This window comes from Bombus terrestris, chromosome 4 (genome assembly GCF_910591885.1).
Source record: "Bombus terrestris chromosome 4, iyBomTerr1.2, whole genome shotgun sequence".
Lineage (NCBI taxonomy): Eukaryota > Metazoa > Arthropoda > Insecta > Hymenoptera > Apidae > Bombus > Bombus terrestris.
In genome coordinates this window covers 16895240-16911804 of record NC_063272.1, presented here as the reverse complement: position 1 = coordinate 16911804, position 16565 = coordinate 16895240, and the positions used below count along the sequence as shown (strand labels likewise).

The 16565-nt window shown below is 39.3% G+C and overlaps 1 long non-coding RNA gene across 1 annotated transcript in view; it reads left to right on the top strand.

Moving 5' to 3' along the window:
- LOC125384942 overlaps nucleotides 1-16565 on the top strand; it is a 138818-nt gene that overhangs the window by 45138 nt on the left and 77115 nt on the right. The gene's annotated exons all lie outside the window — the stretch shown is intronic.

Here is a 16565-nt window from a genome sequence, read left to right as displayed (position 1 = left end):
AATTACATTAATAATGATAAAATGTTTTTGAGATTAACAACATATGTCTTATGTGCAGTATTATAAACATTATGATTTTCATAAAAGATTTTGCATGTGTCTGTCAGATCAACGGCTATCTGTACAGTGTTAATGCGATCCGAAACATTTTCCATCGTAGGAAACGTTTGTATGACATTTCTCTATCACTTTTAATTTTCGTTCACATAAAAATTTCGCAAAAAATGGGCGCTCATTATTTAAAACTGTAAAAAGATACGGAGCTACGCTAAAGTCTGACGTATCGTTCCAACGCAATGTCATCGTACATCTCGATACTAAAATATTCGTGACGTCGCTCCAAGCGGCTAGAAACGTTCACATTTAGAAACATTCGTTTGAACAACGAGAATATTGAACAATCTATCGCACGATATACGATCGAATTTCAGCATTCGATAATAAGGATTATCGCTGTTAATTATCACGCTGGTGTACGCTCATTCGGCGTATTCCTTTCGATTTATATTCGCACCATAGGTTCTCCATCCTCTTCGTGATTCGCGATTCAAAGCGAAATTCTGCAAATAGAAAATCCCTTGTCTTTTTTCCCCCCATCAATTATCGCGAACCAACATCTTTTCACTTGATCGATCAAACAGTTCGAGCAAGCACCGATTATTTCTTTTATTTTCTGCACAATAAAACAGCTGGATGTATCGTGTACATACACGAGTCGTTTCTATAATTTAATAGGCGACAAGCGATGTTTTATTGCTCCGTTTATCCGGCCTGTACGAACTTCTGTTCAATTATTTCCAGCGGGTGATTGAACGTAATCAAAGTTGAAACGTATTAACGCGTTCGACGTTGCAATTATGTAGTACTTTCAGATCGTAATGTCTTGCCACGTCTGACTCGTACTACTTACGTATACATATGTCTAGGAATGAGAAATCCGTATGGCAGTGTCGTGTTTGCCGAGTATTAGTAGTTAATTTTAACGCTCTATCAAGACAGTTACCAGATAATAAGGATAGTTGGTACATTGGTCTCGTCTATTCTCTATTTTCCCTCTTCACGCGATCACAAAATCAGTAAGAGACCTCGTGCAAACGCAAATGCAAGCCATCCGCCGTTCCATTTGCCAGAAAAGTGAGCTTAAACTTGCGTTTCTTAAGCTCCTACCCCTACCAGTCGATCGCTCAACGATATTCTACCGCGTTTCGATTACCAACCTTACCAACCACCGTTCACCACGAGCGAACAAAACTATCAGCCCGGAGAAATCAACCGCGTGTACCTGCTAAAAGACGCGCTTGGTAAACTGGCGTCCAAACACCACTGGTAATATCAGCGGATAGAGGAAGTGCACAACTATAAGAAGAAAAGCATCGTTTCTGTCGGAACGAACCAAGCCGTAAATAAACTAGCGCCGGTTAATTCAGGTGTGATAGGTCCGCCGGTAGATATAGATACGGCGACAATTTACGGTTTTGAATTACGCGTTGGCCTTACGTTAGGCCATATCGGAAGGTACGCGAAGCTAAGAGGACGACACCCACGTATATAAATAGTGGACGGGAGCGTGTGGTCCTTTCGAGCGAGCAGAAACCGTTGACCTATGACACGCACGCTATAAACAATCCTCTGAAGCAGTAAATGGATATGTGCTGTTATACGGCGTCGAGTTGAAAACTGAGCCCTCGCTCTCTGCAACTCTCTTCTCTCTCTGTCTCTCTGTCTCTCTGTCTCTCCCTCTTGCTTCGGCCTCTCTGCGACCGGCTGGCCAGGGTCCCTTGCGAAACGGTTATTGGATGCACGCCATGCTCCCGTGCCAACCCCGGGGCTGTTGGTAAATATTTTTTGTCCTGACGAATAGATTTTCTGCGACAGCACGCGGTAGACGCGACCGACCGCGAGCCTATACGGAAATTCATTCGACCCCGCCAGTCATCGACGCTGCTGCGGGACCTCTGATAAATCTTTCCGCGCCAATCGCCTACCCGCGACGCTTAATTAACTCTGATCGGCGCTCGTTTCGCCCCCTTCTTGTTTTTCCTTCGATATTTCGCTGGAACGGATGGATAGCCGATCGGATGATCGTCGGATCAGTTCTCGCCAAGAGGGTTTAAACTATGTGTTCGTAGGGTAGAATTGGTCGTAGATTTCTCTTGTCGTTTCATTTCCACGTTTGTTTCGGTAATTAATACACTTGGAATATTCAGGAAAATTCATATCTTTGCGAATACGATTAAAGGGATGAAATGTATATGTTGGAAGAATTCGAACACCTGCTGTAAAAAAGTTTTACGGCTATATCAAGCGTGCTGTATGAAACAATTTGAAATCTCACTGGCATATGGTTAAGGAGACGCGATTGCCATGATCATATTGTTGCGAGGTATCTATCGTTTTAGTAAACAATCAGGTTTCAGGATGCTCCGAGAATGTTTTTATTGTAAAATTCGTGAAGCTGGATTCTCCGTTGGATCGTCTCTTCCGAGGATATTTAAAAAGAATTGAAAGATGAAAACAGAGAGTAAAATGAAAAGTATCTTAATAATAGTCGTAAGTGTTAAAGTGTGAAACGCAAGGGGGTTAGGAAGTTAAATCGACTCGATAACTTTGTAATACGATTTAAATGTTAATCGAGCAAAACTTAGTCGAAATCATGCGCTTTTTGAAAGCCCAAGTGAATCAGCGTTTATGTAGTGGAACGAAGTTTAAAATGGAAAGTGAATACATCGAACAAATGGCAGAGAAATTATCAGTTAAACGTTTCGTAATATAAAACTCCTTTCTAATAAGTTTCTTTATTTCATTTTCACTGAGCTCTGTCGAATATTAGATTTCTTGAAATATTTCATTTAATAGATATCGTACGATTTCGATCAAAGTATCGTTCATTAACTTTACCGATGAAAAGAGAAAACTGTAAAACGACCACAGGTTTTTGATTTAATTACTAAAAGTATGGCTTTTAATCTCACCCTCGTCCGAGCCTCTCTGTAATGCATCAGACACTAGATTCTATTCAATGCATTAAGTGTACAATAAAATTAAAAGTGATTTTAACGGGAAATTATTTAAGTATCGTTTCCTGTAATATTATTATATCGAAAATCGTGTTCTTCTCAATCAGTTAGCTTCAAAGAACAGCCTACTTTGAACGGGTTTCCTTCAATCTCGTTTCTATCCGTCGTGGTCTCTTTATGCACGCGTATCCTTTATGTAACGAATTTAAAGAGCTGCTCGATTTTTACGTATCGTTAGAGATTGGAAATTATTATGTTTCGCATAGCTGTCTCAAGCAAATGTTGCTAATATCGCTATCAAAATTCAAATCGTTTGTAATTAAAGGATAATTGATATTTTCGTATGAAATTAGTCTTGAACGATACAGACTTCCTCTGCCTTTTGCATATATCCGAGCTGTCAAGATCTACGGATTTTCCGTCAGGACTGGAAGAATGAAAGACACGCAAAAATCGGTCTGTCTTCTTCCTCCTTCCTCATCTTTCTTTTTGTTCTTCGTTCATTGCCGAATACAGCGTTTGGACGTTGTTAAGTGCGTTTACTCTACACACGAGTTAATCACCAAACGTCATTGTAGACCCATCCAGCTCCACCAACGTTTACCATCTGTCTCAAACCTCAGCCATAAATAAATCAATCGGAGCTTTGGAGATTCTCTTCGTATTTCTCCAAATACGTCAACCGCTATCGAGATCTACATTCTGCGATTGCTGTACGTGTGCATTAATTACCTACAATCAGAGTTCTAAAACACCATTCGCCAAACCCACTCCACCCTATCAACGTTTATCCTTTTCTAGCAAACGTCACCAATAAATAAATCGACGCGAACTTGAAAAATCCGCATTTTTCCAAATACCTGAACCGTTATCAAGATCAACCTTTTCAAAAGCGATGACGTCCGATCGAACGCGTTCGACGCCGGCCGATTCCCGCGAGAAGCCTCGAACCTTTTGCTAAACGACGCGCGAGGAAGAAAGTGAGTACTCGGAGTCTGGTCTCTGGGTACAACGCGGTCTCTGGCCAGATAGAAGTTGGTCGCGGGTGGGGGTGGCGGCGGTTGCTTTACAGGAGCGTGTTACAAGCAGGAATCTTCGTAAGCTGTAAGATGATACTTCTCGTTGATGAGGCCAGGACGAAGATCGTAGAGAAGGAAGGTGGGATAAGGTGAGGTCGCGAGGGGGCAGCGGAAGGGAAGAGAGCATGCACCGCGAAACTTTTGTTATTAAGAGCGAGCCGTGAATCCCGGTGGATAGAAGGAACGACTGCGATCGCGTGTATTAGGAAACGAAGCCACGGGGCTCGTCGTAACTCACTCGCGTTATGTAGCGAGTTAACTAAGCAGTTCGCGTTTCAGAAACGTGAAACGATAACGCACGCATAATACAAACCGCGCGCCACCGCAACGCGGAGCGTCGCGCCGCGTCGTGCAGCGCCGGAAACGGAACGCCGTAAAATAGTATCTTCGGCCTCGAACACAATAAATTTCCCGGTTTCGCGCTTAAATTACCCGGCGCGCAGTTCGCCGAAGATATCTGCTCGTCGAGCCTCGATACGCTGCCCCTCGCGAGTCAGATATCCCACGATATTTAAACGCTTTCCACCGTACGCTTTTATCTATATAGATTGCCGGAGTAATGCGCACGCGTTATTTACAGATGGCCACTTTTTTCGTTCGCGTGTTCGATTCGAGCGAGATCGACCGTGTTAGATAGGAGTTTATGAATTGGTTAGATAGGCCTGTCGCTTGATTTCAGAGCGTGAAATATAGAAATGTAAGTTGTAAGGTGGTGGCACTTACTTAGATTCAGATGTTGACTAAGGATCACGAAGAAAGCTCGTGAAAGGTATATTTGTCAGATTCTTAACTGTTCGTAATATGTTTATGTACGAGGTCTTATTGTCAGAAGGATTTAATGGCTTACTTCGTTCATTTTCTTGCTGTTAGAGAGGTTTAGATGTTCGTTAGCGGCAAACTCTATGTGTAAGGTGTGCTCTTTCTTTGCTAATAAATACGAACATTTTTATGTAGAGGGACACAGAGCTGTTGCGAACACGCTTAATATAATGCGCGTAATATACATATTTCATAGGTAGAACAAAATATGAAATATAGAATACAATAATAACGATGAAATCTTCGTACGTAACGATGGAAATTTTTAGTTGGAAACAGCTGAGATCTTCAACATCAATGGGAGGCCATGCGTTTCTGCACGCGTTTGCGATTTTTTAGGTAAAACATGTGCATGCATTCTGAGCCACAACCATGCGCAAACTTGAAACTCATTATTTTTAATTCGGAAGAAGGGAACGAACTACTATTTTGACGCGTCACGTTGCCACTTCCGTATCGCGAACGTAGAATCGTTCGTATTAGTGTGCCATTATGTATTCGCGGATTAGTTAGCAACAAAACAGCTGTTAATTCGACTGAACTAGTTATGTCTTTCGCGATGATAGATATACAATAGAAAGTTAATTATTATGTAGTTTGAAAACTAGTTCTTAGTTGGTACAGATGTTTGAGAATTCGAATCAAGTTCAGGGCTATACGTTTTGTGAATTCGAAACAGCAACATTTTAAGAACATGAGCTTTTTTTAAACTGCGATGTTAAATGCATTCTTAAATGTAATTACTTTGATATCTTTTATTAGTAAAAAGAAGACGCGTTTCTTTTTTTTTTCTTTGCATAAAGTTAGAACGAAAGACTATCTATCGTAAGATATTTCATTTTATCGGAATATTACGATAGGTTAATAGCGCAATTATCAAATTAATAACTCCGAATGAAGTATAGATTACAGTAATATTCTAGTAATATATTGATAATAACATCGATCTAATTTTGTGTAACCAAATAATGCATAAATTTATATACCACACCTATATGATCAGAATGGAAAATACGAATGCACTTAAGTGACGTAATTATCTACTATTTGTATAAATTACTTTGATAAACCCATTCGTTTTCGAAGATATTAAGAAATACTCGAACTATCAGGTCGTCCGAAAAGTTTCTTTCGTTTCATAAGGAAATAACGGATGCAAAACATTTTCCGTTTTATATTATTTTATCGAATTACGTATGATGATCTATTTTCTTCTATTAAAATAAAGATCACAACGTTCGACGGATTAGATTTCATGTTTGTATAAACACGCGTTGTTTGTATAAACAACCTAACAGATACTAAGAATAAAAAAAAATATTTTTAAGACTCCTATCAAGACTTTGATAATAAAGTAGTAAGAGAGTGATCATTCGAAGAGAAAAAAATATAACGACAAGCTGATACGTATCGATCGTTTAAATACATACGCGAATCAAACAAACAGAAACACAAGTAACAGACATCGAAGTTATCACTTTCTATATGGAAAAACGTCAACAGTATAGAATACATTATCCACGATAATGCATCGTCAAACAACTCGTTCGCTTTAACGACCAGAATAAACGAGGAGCGCATCAAGTTTAACCTCCGTTAGACGCAACCGTTCGCAGATCCGCGAATCTAGTACGACCATCAAGAATTCAACCGCAACTTTCCTTTACGATTCTACGTTGCAAACATACCTTTGGTTCCAACGCTGCAAGTATAAACCATGGTATCGTCATATTTCAGAAGAAAATCATCACGCGATTAACAGTACCGTGTCAGGGTAACGGAATTAATCCTTCAAGCATCATATACTTCACGGACATGGATATTTTCCACGATATAACAAAATATTAATTTACACGTTTAAGCTCTGATCTTCTACTTTGATTTTTTCCTTTTGTTACGTAGGTTTATATAAAATTCTCTATTCTTCGTGTAAGAGCGTAGGATAGCGTTTGTTTTACTTCACAGATATCAAGATCTGTACTAATGAGATTTCGCAAGATACGTATCGCCTCCTTATTACGAAAGCGGCACAACTCGAAAGCATTGCACGTTCGAAAACGGAAAAGTCGTGATTGATTATATACAAAGATGAGATTATCAAAGATTGGAATTAATCTTTAACTATGCTTGTAAAGTTCCAAGTATCTAGCTGAAATTTACAAATTCCAGTGTATTATAATCTACTGTATATCGTTATATAATTGCAAGGTTAAAAGAGAAACGTTGGAAGAAAATTCCATATCGATGGTATTAAAGGACTAAAACACGCTTCTTTTTTACTTCTTCTTCTTTTTTTTAAACGTTTATCGCACGTCGCGCGTCGGCGCGAAGATATTCGCGCAGGCGACGGCAATAACGAGAACGTTCGTGCACGAAACAATGCGGCCCTATTCACGCTCGTTATTTCCCCTCGAAACTCATGCAACAGTGGCATAGACTCACGAACTTCTGCGGCCTCCTGTTCGTTTCCTCGTCTAATTAGAAAATTACCTTTCCCTCTCCGCCGTGTTTTCGAGGACGAATCGTCAAACGATAAAAACGTTCGGATCGTTTAACCGCGTCTTCACCGAAACAACAACGTGCAACTTTTTGGGAATATTTTATCTTCGCTGAAGTAACTTAATCGGAGGAATAGTTTGGCTTCTCTTCGGCTTTAACTCTGTATCTTATTTTTGTAAAGTTAAAGATTATTTCAAGTTTGAACAAATTACGAAGAAATCGTTATTGCTGAGCATAATTGCTAGTTTTAATGCCACGTTACGTATCTTCTTAAATCGCTACGAATACTCGTGTATACTCAAATATTGTAGCAGGGTTAAAGCTTCGTTCGTTTCTGTCGCGATGTGTTTCTTTAATCCTTCCACTTCGAACGGAAACAAAGGAACATTGGACAATATGCAGCAATATTTTCAAGATACATGGAACACCGACAGAAAGTAACTCGTCGTTGCTTCGGTGAAGACGCAGCTTCTCGTTGACACAGTCGTGGTCGATGAACGGCTGACGACAAAACTTGTCATCGTATCCGAATTTACGAGAAGATTAGGCGGTGGGTGCCCGCGGAAATCGGCGAGACCGAAAGGAAATTAATAGTTCGTCCCGGATGTTGGTCGTTCCTACCGCAGAGCGTACCGCAAACGTTAACCCATGTACGCTCTCTCTCGTCTTCCCTACGACAGAATTGAAACGCAACGTGCTTCTCTGACGTGTACGCGCGCATTTATTTTCGAATTCCATTAGTTCGTCGATTACGTCCGGCAAACGGGTGCTTTCTGCTGTAAGAAGAATCTGCAAGACGTGTCACGTTTCTCTGTAGCTAACAGGCTTGCGGATTTTCACGCGATTTCATATTTCTATAAACAGAATCAGAGAAATGGAACCTACATAGGAATTTGTTTCGTCCGCTGAAAATCACAGAGTACACCGCATTGAATATTTTATATGTCTTGGTACACTGTACGCAATCTGAGGATTTTTCCAGCTTAAAATCTATTATAAATACTATTAAAAACCTGCAGTCTAGTTATTTATGCAAGCTTTCAGGTTTTGCTTAAAAAAGTATTTTGACGGATTTTTAGATTTTAAACTTGCGCGTTGATCGGTTTATCTCAAACCGCTTAAATATCTCGAAAAACACGAATCATACGAAAAAATGTTTCGGATAAAAATTGCACTCCATCGAGAGGAATACAATATACTTTTGGGCCGGCATTAAGGATTTCTTAATCCCTACTCCGATGTCTTATTGTTCTGTGTTTTAAAAGGTCTGAAAATATTCTGCCGTATTTATTATAGTACCTAATTTACTATACAAGTGGCACTTTGGTCAAATGTTTAAAGCATTTTGCCTAAAGGTAAAAATTTAACGGAAAGTTATGAGAAGATTAGGATTTGTCCGAAGATATATACTTTTGTATTAAATAAATATTTTAAAAAGTTACTGCAGGGTTTTATCCGTAACGCTATAATCTTCTGAAAAACTATAAAACAATTTGCCAGTCCGTACAATACTATACTTATTTTGAGACCTAAATCTACGAGAATGTTGAGTGGATAATTCGTTATTGGAAAATGATACGAAAAACGCGTCGAAGAAGAAAGACTCATACTTAATATGTATGAGAAACGTATGAGACATACGAGAAAGAATTCACTTACTTGCCAAACGATTGACGTGGTCGGCCGTATGAGCCGCCCAAGGCACAGTGTTCATTTTATCCTCGTGATATTCAGAAATGAATCATAAGAATGTGAACGAGCAACGTATCGAAGTTTAAAGAACACGTTGATGCTCCGTGAATTCGCGTATTGACCGAAGAGTAAGTTTAAGAAAGGTTGAAAGGGAAACTTTGCTGCGACTATTACGGAGAAGTTGAAGGTTAAGATTGAGCAAGATCGCACATAACTCATACAAGAATTAGCCACAATGCTAGACACAGGAGAGGAAAAATTTACGAAGAAGTAAGGAGTCATTGAGGTGAATGGGGAAAGTGAGTAGACACTTTGTATGCATTGTCCTCGGCAAATGCTACGAATATTTCATATCCAACGACTTCAACGCATGGTTTAATTCCACTTGTAACAAATATACATAGGTTGGAAAGTTCATAGCGAAATATAAGAAATGTTTAAAAGCGATGTAGTTTTGTAAAATGTCTATTTTATTGAAGAAATAAATGCACTGTCTCTTTCTTTCCAATAATAAATTCCATCGAGTAGTTTTTAAAGATATTAGTTTTATCAGAAACTTGTGCAACTATGAAATTTGAAGTTTATAAAAATGAGTCACTTACAATTCAGTTTTTAATCGACGCAGATACAAATATGATATAATTCACGTTTCACGAAAATGAAGCGGGCTATCAACTAACAGAGTACTGTGTCTCATTAAAATCTAATCGTGTACATAATCACAGAGAAGTTTTATTTCAGTTTTAAAAGTTCAAACCATATTATAAATCGTTTATTCGTTATCAAATAGACAGAGAAATGACGCTAAAATATTTATAACTGTTAAATGTCAAATCAATCAAATCTTAGAACGAGAAGGTTATGTTCTTTGCGGAAAGAAATATCATTTCCTGTCACTCGTTAATTTATTCCCGAAGAATTTAAATCGGCCAGACGACGAAACACGTCGAATCGTCCAAAAACCAGTAAAGACGAACAAACCAAGAGTTTTCGTCGCTCTTGACTGAAACTGGGCGCAGAAACGCAGCTCCTTGCGGGCTTCCCCTCGTCACAACCTGATCCCCGATGTGCGTGCATACGTACGTGCGTGCGTGCGTGCGTGCGTGCGTGCGTGCGTGCGATGAGGATTCAGTCGAGATGAGTTCCTAGAAATGGCGTGCGGTATCATCCCGTTCCATCCTGCATGCCGTCAGTTGCGTAGGTGATACAGACACGCAGGGTTCCACGCATCCATCGCACGCATGCTTGCGTGTGCGTGCTATGGCTAAGCGAGGTACGAGGAGATAAACGAAACTACCCACGAAACAAACCCAAAAAGTCGAACGAGAACTCGTAAACCACGACAAACAAAACCAAGCTGAAGGAACTAAAAAAATCCTACTATATAACGAAAGAAAACCAAAATCAAAAATAAAATTAAAGAGCGAGAAAGAAGCGATCTGAAGAAATAAAACCCCGACAAAAGAAAAAAGAAAGAAAAAAAGAAAAAGAAACCCAACTAACGTAAAGAGAGAGAAATAAGCGAACGGTGAAGGATTCTGACGAAAGAGGAAGAAGGAAAAGCGACTTCGACGGCGGAGTTGGCAACACAGGTAAAAGAGCCCACCAGGTAGGTTCTGCCGTCAGTGGCGATGCAGGCGATGCGAACGAGAGGAAGGACTCTGGGAACGACGTAGCGAAGGTGGATGAGGAGGAGGTCTGAGGAGGCCGAAGGAGAACACTGGCAGAGAGATGCAGGAGAGAAGGTGGTTTGAGGAGGAGGAGGAGGATGTTGGTTGGGCGAAGGAGGAAGGCGAGCAGGCTGGCGCAGAGAGGCTGAAGAAGGGAGGGGCGGGTAGAAGGGCAGCAATCTCGCGGTAATCTAATTTCAGCGTGCGGAGGGTTCTAGGAACGCGGCGTGACATTAGCGAACCACCTTCAGCATCGTCCGTTCGTACGTGGCATCCTCCTCTCTCTTATCTCCTACTCTATGCTTCTATCTTTATCGAACCACCTCCGCCAACCTCTGTCCTCTCTTATTCCACCTACCGCACCGCGACTTCCTCTCCTCCTCCGCCTACTCCTCATCGCTATCCTACGCTCTCCAACTTCGCTGCTCTTACGCCGAGGGAGGCTATCTCCTCGTCTAGTTACCGACGCCGAATAAAGTGGTTCGACGTTTACGTCGACCCGGGCTAACGGGTAATCCCCTGCACGCCTCTCTGCCACCATCCTACACACCACTGTCCTTTTCGTTCTATCGTCCTGTCATCTGGCTTTCGCTCTATCTTTCTGCCGTTATTTATCTTCTTCTGCTCGGGACGTCTTCTTTCCACGACTTTCTAGGCTCGTCCAGCCTATCCGCCAAATTAGACGTATCGGAATTGGCGGAGGAATAGAGAGGTCGTGAATTATCGTATTAAAGGCGGTACCGATTGATGCCGCCCCTTTCTGGAAGATCGAGGATCGATGCAGATGAGCGCGCTACGTCATTGGAATTTTCGGCCGTGCAACGTGCGACGATGTTGCGCGATTTGACAGGATTGTATTTTTAATGGCACAGACGAGAACTTTAATAATACGAATAGACGAGCGTGCGATTCTCATATTTTATTACTCTCGCTCAGAAAGTGACTTACGTATTGTGTCGTATTTATTTCGATAATAAATGACATCCAGACAGGGAAATATACTATTCGGATAATAGGATATTTCGAGGTGCTAAATCTTCGTATTTATATACCAAAGGTTCTACCAGAGAATCTGCTACTGTTCGCGAACAGGTGCACGCATCGACGGCGATTTCAGCAATCGACCGATTACGCGGAACGCTGCCAGAGATTAAGGACGACTAGCGAAACGTCTTCCCGTACCAAGCACCCGGCAGCCGCTGTCGTTCTCGGGATGAACGATCCTCGGCGAACGAACCGCGGCCACGAGGAGTTACGTAACGAGCTGTCGTGGCGAACTGTAACGTGGGATCGCGCACGCGTATGCAGAGCCGGTGTTTAGGTGAACTCTTCTTCTGTTCGGGTCCCTTAACGAGCAATCGCGTGAGATGTTAAGTGCTGAAGCTTTAACGAGACTCCGTAGGTGAACGGAAGATTGAAAATTCTCCTATTCAATCGTCGGTAATAATATCGTACGGTGGACTGATCGACAGCTCTTTAGGGAAACGTAATTGGGTTGCTAATAACGGATGAGTTTCACAGATTTTACTAATGCGCATCGTCTGTTTGTACAGTGAGAGTTTTTTAAGTTATCGAGCTAACAAATCTAGAACTGAAAGTTTCTCGACCACGGAGAAAGTTTAGTTCATTCGTCGTTGAGAGATGAATGTTCATGAAAATCTATAAATATAATTAGAGGAATGGAAATAGATAGAAATTCGTTTTGTTTATTAAATGTTATAGCTAATATTTCATTTAATATTTTTGCACATTATATATTCTATAGATGCACAAACGTCTGTGGCCTGATTATCAATAATGGAAGCGCATCTTTCTTTATGTTTTTATGTAAAAATATTGCATTACGATTTACAATCAGATTTGTTAAAAACAGATATATTTATCGTTTATTTAATTAATGACTCGTTACGATACAATTTTACATACATCCGATGTTAAACGTGGTAGGGTTAAGGAAAATTGATTCTTTGTACTTTGCTGGTGCTTTTACAACGACATTGACGATATGAAAAATTATACACGGACATATATTGATTAATATGAAAATTCACGAATATCCGTGGTCATCTTTCTCTGAAATCGAAATTTTTCGTTGCACTAGAAAAGTGGGCTAAAGCCGATGGTCGTATTAAAAAATTCTTAAAGTAAACAAAGAGTGAAAGAGTTTAGGTTCGCGCAAGATTGGAGGTGTTGTTTCTTTTCGTTTTACGTTTGGGTTAACGTAATATGTGGAATCTACATACGATCTACATTCTCTAGAATACCGGAGAAAAGAGGGAAAGAATGTTTTTCAGTGGTTTCTTGAATTTTGCATGCACACCTCATTAGTATGTTGCAGAGAGCATTTAGAATGAAAGCAGGATATGTTACTTGCATCTTTAATTTAGAAGATTTTCCACAATTGTGTTTCGCTGTGCTTCCACCGGTTCTTTCGGATGTGGAATTCACAATTCTCTACTAACAACTAAAAAATAAATTGCTCCTATAACGTTTTAATTTTACTAATATCTTATTTGAAAACTAATGAAATAGAATATCAAACCAATTCTTTTAAACCATAGAAAGTTCCAAACGACAGAAATACAAATTTCATAATATGAAGCTTCTATAGCTTTTGCTTTCCTTTTTATTTCCATTAGTCTTCGATATAATATTTGTTACTTACGATTCTTTCCCATCCACTTGACAATTCATTTATTTTACCACTATTGAATCATTCACCTTTGTTATTAAAATATAATTTCGCTGTCTCTACAACCAGATTCTCCAATATCGTCTCTTTCCTGTAACACTCGTACACTGAAAATTCAATATACATCATGAGATATATTTTATTATACAACGATTCATGATAATTAAATTTTCAGCACCGGTTGATTATTCACACGATACTGCACTGTTTTTGGTTCGTACGTAAAATACATATTTTCATATTTCATCTATCCGCGATTTGTGAAAGTCTCCAAATAAAGTTGCAGATACGTATCCAAAAAAGATGTAACGAAAGAAATTTCCGACCCGATGCTACTTGTAATAATGCTCCATTTTTTAGTGAAAGAAAATGCAGAGAGAAGCCACAAAATTGCGGTGGTTGATCGTTTAAATCTCTACGGCGCAGTTAGATAGTGCTGATTAGGTGGATGGACTACTCGAAGCGCTTCATATACCTAAACGAGGAGGATTCCTTGAATATAGGCGCTAGGCTTAGCGTTTCCTGATCAGCTGCTCCTCTTCCATCTGGTACTCGCAGACACGTTTCTATCCATTAAGAGATATACGCACCATGTCTAGACATAGCGTACAGATTTTCTTACGCTAATTACATGCAGTATCTTACATCGTGAATCGGGATTTTGTACCGTTAATTGCATTTACTACTGTTACACCGATGATATCATTGACGATCAGGGAACTGGTAAGTAACCAGTTGTTCACTTTCTGCGAAGAAAGTTCATCGGAGTTAAATCTTAATCGTTTAATTGAATTCAGTTGAGATACAAATTTTTGATTACGGCAGCATTGAGCATTTAAACGAGGAAAGTGATATATATATAAGATTCGAAATTTATTTTAATATTACTATATTAATTGATCAGTTAATATTTCTGTAACACTGCTGTTAAGTATTCGGTTGTCCGAAAAGTTTCTTTCGTTTCATAAGGTTGTAATAGATGAACAACAATTTCTGTTTCATATTATTTTATTAAATTAGATATGATCCATTTCGTTATTATGTTCGTGCATAATTCAATAAACTAATACAAAACAAAAAACATCGTGCGTCTATTATTTCCTTATGAAACGAAAGAAACTTTCCGGACAACCTAATGTTTATTACGATCCTTATTCGTAAAATTATAAATTTGACCTAAAAGGAATCCCAAGGCTTTTTTATAGCTATAGCTAAAAAAGTGGTCGATTTTAGAAATGTGTAAAATCTGTGAGAATTTCTAAAAAAATCCTAGCTCGTTGCACAATTAATAATTTTCTCTTTCGAGTCGATTCTCAGAAAATTGTCATTTCTCTTGGTTGTATCGCTCTTTTAGCAAACAGTATGTAACATGTAACTATAAGAACTATTATTTTAAACTTTCGTTTATTCAAATTAAATTTCACTTACGTGCAGTAACAAGCGTAGTTCGTCGAAAATAATATATCAGATACGTGTATATTACACGAAAGTATATTACAGAAAATTGTCTACATTTACTTCGCGTATAATGCTCGAATTAGAAACTAATTCTTGAACAACGACACAAGTGTGAAATGCAAACCTAAACACCTTACAATATCAAAACAACATAATATTAAGCACGATTACCCGGCAATATTACCGACAGCTTCTACCAAATACGTCATTACGCAAACCATACATCAAGCACATGCGAGCTTTAAGCAAACGCCGTAATAAACACTACCTAACGTTCCGCGTTCTCTCTATACAACCATAAACGACATTTACAACCTCTTGGAGCAAACGTCCCTCCGCGAATCATCGACTATGCTGTACCAGCGTGAGCACCGGCAAATCGTTTCTCTGGAATCGTTAATTCGTCGCAATCGACCAGAAGAGATTAGTTCCGGGAACACTGTGGACTTCTCCAGATTCACGGCAGTTAGTCACGTTGCGTAATCGAACGACGAACAGTCGAAATCGAACGGAACCATGAGCCAATCGCCACGAAACATCCAATTTTCACGTTTCAGATACACAGGATGTTGCAGGTCTCTTTAACCAAACTTTATTAGAACGTTGTGTGCGTATAATACGTGTAGCCAAATGATACGAAGAGTATAACGAATCATTGTTCAGCGGTATAAAATCGATATAAGTTTTATAGCATAATAAATAAATTCGATTTTCTATCTTTGCCAGTCTCCTGAGAGACGAAATTATCTTTATTATTAAAATATTCAATGGGAAATGATATAATAGTTAGATAGTAATTTAATTACTGTTATTCTCAATAACATTACCGAGTATTTTATTTATATGTATATGTTCGTGATAAAGCACACGTCATTTTTTAACCAGATTGGCATGTAGAGTTTCGTTTCATTTCACGTGGCAAAGGTCTTACGTTGCTATGTGCCTTCGATATCGTATATATTACAGTACAGAGATAAATAATTAATTAAAATAACGAAATACATCGAATATCATTTTTAATTATCTTACGAGATAACTAATACCAAACACGAAAGAGAAAAAACGTTTCACGGAGGTCAGAACGGACCAACCGTATTCTCCAAAGTCCGAGAGTCTAAACCGAATTTATCCTTTTAAAACCCCGTCTCCTTACGACTGCACGAAACCCGTCAAGAGTATCCAAACCGCAGCAAACCCTATTACACAATTTACGAGCGAGCAAAAGCAACGACCAGAAGACAGGAAAATATTTTCCAGCCACTGTATTCCACCAGCTACATTCGCCTCTTCTTTAACATCTCTTATTTTCCCAAGTTTTGAACACGAACTTCGCATGCATACTTTCTCGCACGAACTTCGAGGCGATCATACGCGAACGACGTTTAACGATCCAAACCAACGAAATCTAACTATCGTAGAAGCTCGGCCTGAAACGAAAGAAAATCGGCGTTTGAACTGTAAACACTCCGAATTTGTGTGTTTTCTGCGCCACAGAACAGATTGATTTCCATGAACAGACCGCAAAAATGCTAGTCTTAAGACAGAGATCGACGTCTTTGCTTAAACTTGTTCTATATTATAAGATACTTTGCCGCTACGAGAACTGTTAGAATTGTAATAAAATCAACAACGAAATAAT